A 5,599-nucleotide genomic window follows, 5' to 3' on the forward strand; every position below is an offset into this window, starting at 1 on the left:
GTCATGCCAATTAGAACAGTAGCACGGTTCAGAGAGGAAGCGCTACTGCTATTTTTCTTTCAGCAGCGCGTTTTTCTGGCACGCGCTGCTGCTATATAGCAGTAGCGTCGTATTTTGAAGAGCGTTGCTGGTAAGATTCTGTGTATAAGGTCTTTCCTAGTAGTGATGAGTGGCAGCTTGATCTTAGGACTGGCCCCCCTCCGCTTTAGGCGTTATACGAATTACGTTTCTTTGTATTTTGCCTTTTTATTTTCATTTGTATGAGAGGATATTCTTTGGCCGTGTGCATCTTAGGTATGCAAAGGCCGGGTGTAATGCTTAAATCTTTTAAGTAATAAAGTGCCCCTTTTCGAAAAAAGAACGGGTAGGGATCTTGGAACCTGAGTTTTTTCTTTTCCTCAGTTTTCCACTGGTTCTTGTCTTTCTTCTTCCAGATTTTCCGCTGGTTTTCTTTTTTATTTCTCTTATTAGTTTTATTTCGTTCATTTTTTTGTTCATCTTTTTCCATCCTATATTTTCTGTGCATGAACTATTTTCAAGCATGTGATGAATTAACAAATACTCCCTCCGGTCTATAATATAAGATGTTATTATATCTAATATGTGAGCATATTGAATGTTATAACATATTATATTATAGGACATAGGGAGTACATGATGAATTGTTTTATATAAACACATGAGGATTATTTTACAAATACTCGATAATCATTGAGTTTGTAGACTACACTTTGCTACAGCTAGACCAGGTTGTTATTGTTTTATAGACCCTATGGCGGCAACATTGCATACTATTTTTTCTTTTTCCTGAAATGTTGCAAACTAATTCATCACATATTGAATCGAACAAGTCCTGGCTAGAAGCATCCAAAGCATGACTGTACACTAACCAAATAAACTAACAACAGTAACGCTAAAGATGATTCGTGGGGAGGAACAGAAAAAATGATGTACACTAAGGTGTGTCCCAATCTTTCAATGATAACACGGTGCTTCCAAGATGCGTAGTAGAAGGTCTTGCTTACACTCGCTCCTATAGTTAAGAGTAGGCACAAATGAAACTCAATCGAACAAAACCCAAAAAGATACTCCCTCCGTTCCATAATGTAAGACGTTTTTTGACACTATGGTAGTGTCAAAAAGCGTCTTACATTATGGGACGGAGGGAGTACAAGGTAATCCTGGGAGTAGTGGCCATGGACAGTTTTTAAGACCAGGTATCCTGTAAATATTCTACACGTGCTATTTTGGTAATCTCTGTCTTCTTGGACGTTTTTTTTAGAGAAATGGGACTTTGATTTGCCTGAAGACGCTGTAAAGTTATAAAACATGGACCCAGTATAGACTCATCCAATTCAACCTTAGTTACCACACCAACCAAACGGGATATAATCGGGCCGTCCTATATGGCCTCCGCCTCGTCGGTGGCGAGGTGATGCCGGGTACAAGTGCAAGAAAACAACCTACAGTGTCAAGATCCAGCACCGAAGCAGAGTACAAGTCCCTTAAGAATGCAACAACAGAAGTAATCTGGGTTCAGTCGTTATTGCAAGAGCTTGGTACCCAAAGCAGCAACATTATGGTGATAATTTTGGTACCATTTATCTGTCAGCTAATCATGTGTTTCATGCAGGTACTGAGCATATTGAAGTGGATTACCACGTTGTCAGCGAAAGAGTAGCAAACAAGTTGCTCAACATTCGTTGTATACCTACAAGAGATCAAGTTGTAGGTTTACAAATGTAAACAAGAGAGACAGGGAGAATTGAGGGAAACGCCACGCTTGGGCGATCAGCTCATATTAGTATATATATCCATCATGTACAGATGCCTTGGGAAACAAGGACTTGACCCAGCCGTATCAATCATAGACAGAATACAATCCGATAATACGGCAAGGGCTGATTGCATGCCAAATATACAGGATATTTACTTTAACATCCCCCCTCAGGCAGTGCGTCGGGAGGACGAACGCACAGGCTTACCGAAAGTCCAAAAAAAGCTGAGACGGTAGACCCTTCATCATGATGTCAGCGAACTGTTGAGACGATGGCACATGAAGAACCCGAATCTGCCCGAGAGACACCTTTTCACGAACAAAATGGATGTCAATCTCAATATGCTTCGTGCGGCGATGTTGCACAGGGTTGGAGGCCATGTAGACAGCACTGACATTGTCGCAAAAGACGATGGTCGCGGAGTGGAGGGGTCGATGAAGCTCATGAAGAAGCTGGCGGAGCCAACAACACTCAGCTACAGCATGGGCCACTGCGCGATACTCTGCCTCGGCACTGGAGTGGGAGACTGTAGCCTGGCGCTTGGAAGACCATGACACAAGGTTATCCCCAAGGTAAACACAGTAGCCAGAAGTGGAGCGACGAGTGTCGGGACAACCTGCCCAGTCAGCGTCGGAGTAGGCCGTGAGAGACGTAGCCGGTGTCGAGTGGAGGCGAAGACCAAGATCCAATGTGCCCTTGACATAGCGAAGAATCCTCTTTACAAGGTTTAGATGCGGCTCCCATGGTGCATGCATGTACAAACATGCCTGTTGCACAGCGTGAGCTATGTCAGGACGTGTCAGTGTCAAGTACTGAAGTGCACCGGCAAAACTGCGGTACTTCGTGGGATCGTCAACGAGAGGACCCTCATCGGCGGAGAGCTTGCAACGAGTGTCGATGGGGGTGGCACACGGGTTGCAATCAAGCATGCCGGCACGGTGAAGAAGGTCGATGGCGTACTGGCGTTGGGATAAAAACATCCCCGATGACGAGCGAGAGACCGAAATCCCGAGGAAATAGGATAGATCCCCGAGATCCGTCATAGAGAACTCGCGGTGAAGCAGGTCGGTGATGTGCTGTAGTAGATCCGAACTCGAAGCTGTGAGGATGATGTCATCAACGTACAACAGTAGGTACGCAAGCTCATCGCCTTGTCGAAGTATGAAGAGAGAAGCATCACAAAGAGATGCGACGAAGCCGAGGCGATGAGCATAGTGGGCGAAGCGTTGGTACCATGCCCTTGGAGCCTGCTTGAGACCGTAGAGCGACTTGTGAAGGCGACACACGTGATGAGGACGAGCCGAGTCGATGAAGCCAGGGGGCTGCTCACAGTACACCACCTCGTCAATTGTGCCATGGAGAAAGGCATTTTTGACATCGAGTTGGTGAACCGGCCAGCCACGAGAAGCCGCGATGGTGAGGACGACACGGATGGTGGCGGGCTTGACGACGGGGCTAAATGTCTCGTCGAAGTCGACGCCCGGCTGCTGAGAAAAGCCACGAACCATCCATCGAGTCTTGTAGCGAGCAAGGCCACCATCAGATGCGAACTTATGCTTGAAGATCCATTTACCTGAAACAACATTAGCACCAATCGGACAAGGAACCAGGGTCCATGTGCGATTATGAATTAGTGCATTATATTCATCAGCCATTGCACTACGCCAGTTAGGATCATGGAGGGCACCCCGGTATGTTTTAGGAATAGGAGAAATGGAGGTGTGAACAGCCGAAAGATTAAGGCGATCAACCGGTTGGACAATGCCATGCTTGAGGCGTGTCAGCATATGGTGTGTGTTGGTGGCTGGTTCGGTGCGAGAGACAGTACGTCCACGTTGGGTTTTTGGCTGGGTTTCTGGTGCAGCAGCTTGCGCCGGCGAAGCGACAGGTGCGGGAGAGTTGGCCGAGGTAGGCGAGGCATGCATAGGAGGAGAATCAGGTGCTGGTGAGTGTGGCTGATGCATGGGCGAGCTAGGACAGGAACTAGCACCTGAGCTAGGACATGCAGTAGTACGTGGATCAGTAGTACGTGCATGTGGTGCAACAGGAGCATGCGTGAGGGAAGGAGTGAATGGAGGTGGCTCGGTGGCTACTAAATCCAGAAGAAAGTCGAGAGATGTAGCGGAAGGAGCAGGGTTAATACTAGCAAACGGAAATGTATGTTCGTCGAAAATGACATGACGAGAAGTGATTATACGCTGACTTGAAAGATCAAGACAACGATAGCCACGATGTGAGGAGGGGTATCCAAGAAAAACACATGCAGTGGAGCGAGGGCATAATTTGTGTTTTGCTGTGGCAGATTGGTTTGGGTAGCAAAGGCATCCGAAAACACGTAGCTCGGCATAGGAAGCGGGCATGCGATAAAGAAGCTCGTATGGGATGGAAAACCCAATAGGCTGAGAAGGTCGTCGGTTTAGAAGATAGGTAGCAGCAGCAAGAGCTTCAGCCCAATAAGAGGAGGGCATGTGGGCTTGGAAGAGAAGTGTACGAGTAATATCATTGAGGGTGCGAAGAGCACGCTCGGCTTTTCCATTTTGTGGAGATGTGTAGGGACATGAAAGGCGAAGATGGATGTCGTGACCAGTAAAGAAGGTGGACAATGTGGAGTTGACAAACTCAGTGCCATTGTCGGCTTGCATGGCAACAACGGGAAGGTCAAACTGTGTGCGTGCAAATGCCACAAAGTTAGTAATCACAGTGGTTGCATCTGACTTATGGCGGAGAGGAAATGTCCACATGTAGTGGGAGTAATCATCGACAATAACAAGATAGTATTTTAAACCATAATTACTCGGAATAGGAGATGTCCACAAATCACAGTGAATTAACTGAAAAGGCACCACACTAAAAGTTTTAGACCTAGAAAACGGCAAACGAACATGCTTGCCAAGTTGACACGCATGGCAGACTGAAACGGCTACATTATTACAAGGAATAGCAAACTATTTTGATAAATGTGACATAGCGTCACGACCTGGATGACCTAATCGACGATGCCATAGCTCAGTGGAGTCGGATGATGCGAGGAGTCCAAAAGTAGATGACGGGTTGGCGGCGGCGGAGACGGTGTAGAGAGGAGGGAGGTGGGCAATATATTTCAACACTCCCCCTCACGTCTAGGCTATTTTAGTCCTTAGACGTGGGATCGATGTAGGCCGCAGAATCGTTTTATTTAATACTGCGTTGGCAGGGTCTTGAACTCAAGACCTCTTGGCTCTGATACCATATTGAATTCATGCACCAGCCAACTCATCCAAAAGTCCGAACTAATGGAGGAAGGTGGGCAATATATTTTAACAACAAAACCATTGACAGTACGACAGTAAGAAGCATTTAGGCAATCTCAACTTAGATAAGTTCTGATTGACAGGGGATGTTGAAATACTTTATAGTTTGTATTCCATAGCATGTGTGGTTGTTGTAATCCCGGTGATTGGCTTGACGATTGGTCCCAGCTGCAAACTCTCCAGCCTAGCTTTTACAGGCATGGGTACTAAATCTCTCCGTTGGTCCAAGCCTCCAACTAGGCCATTCCAAAATCCACCGCTGCTCTTCAGAGTGTTTAGTTAATGTCTCCTGCCTGCCTGCGTCGGCTTTGCCCATCCTGTGTATCACCGTGCCTAGGTAGTAGCCTAGTAGGTACACATGCTGAATCCTACTCCCTCCATTCCAATCAACAAGATGTGCACGCATACCAAATTCAACTTTGGCCATAGATTAGACCAACCAAATATAGATGATATATGATCAAATTATACCGTTGAATTTGTTTTAAAAAGAAGTTTTCAGTGGTATAATTTTCAAGTCGAAAGTATATA

At 46.2% G+C, this 5,599-nt stretch overlaps 1 pseudogene; it reads left to right on the forward strand.

Moving 5' to 3' along the window:
* Positions 1-4,348: 4,348 nt before the first annotated feature.
* LOC119279068 overlaps positions 4,349-5,599 on the forward strand; it is a 3,366-nt pseudogene continuing 2,115 nt past the window's right edge.

The sequence above is a fragment of the Triticum dicoccoides genome, chromosome 3B, assembly GCF_002162155.2.
Source record: "Triticum dicoccoides isolate Atlit2015 ecotype Zavitan chromosome 3B, WEW_v2.0, whole genome shotgun sequence".
Taxonomy (NCBI): Eukaryota; Viridiplantae; Streptophyta; class Magnoliopsida; order Poales; family Poaceae; genus Triticum; species Triticum dicoccoides.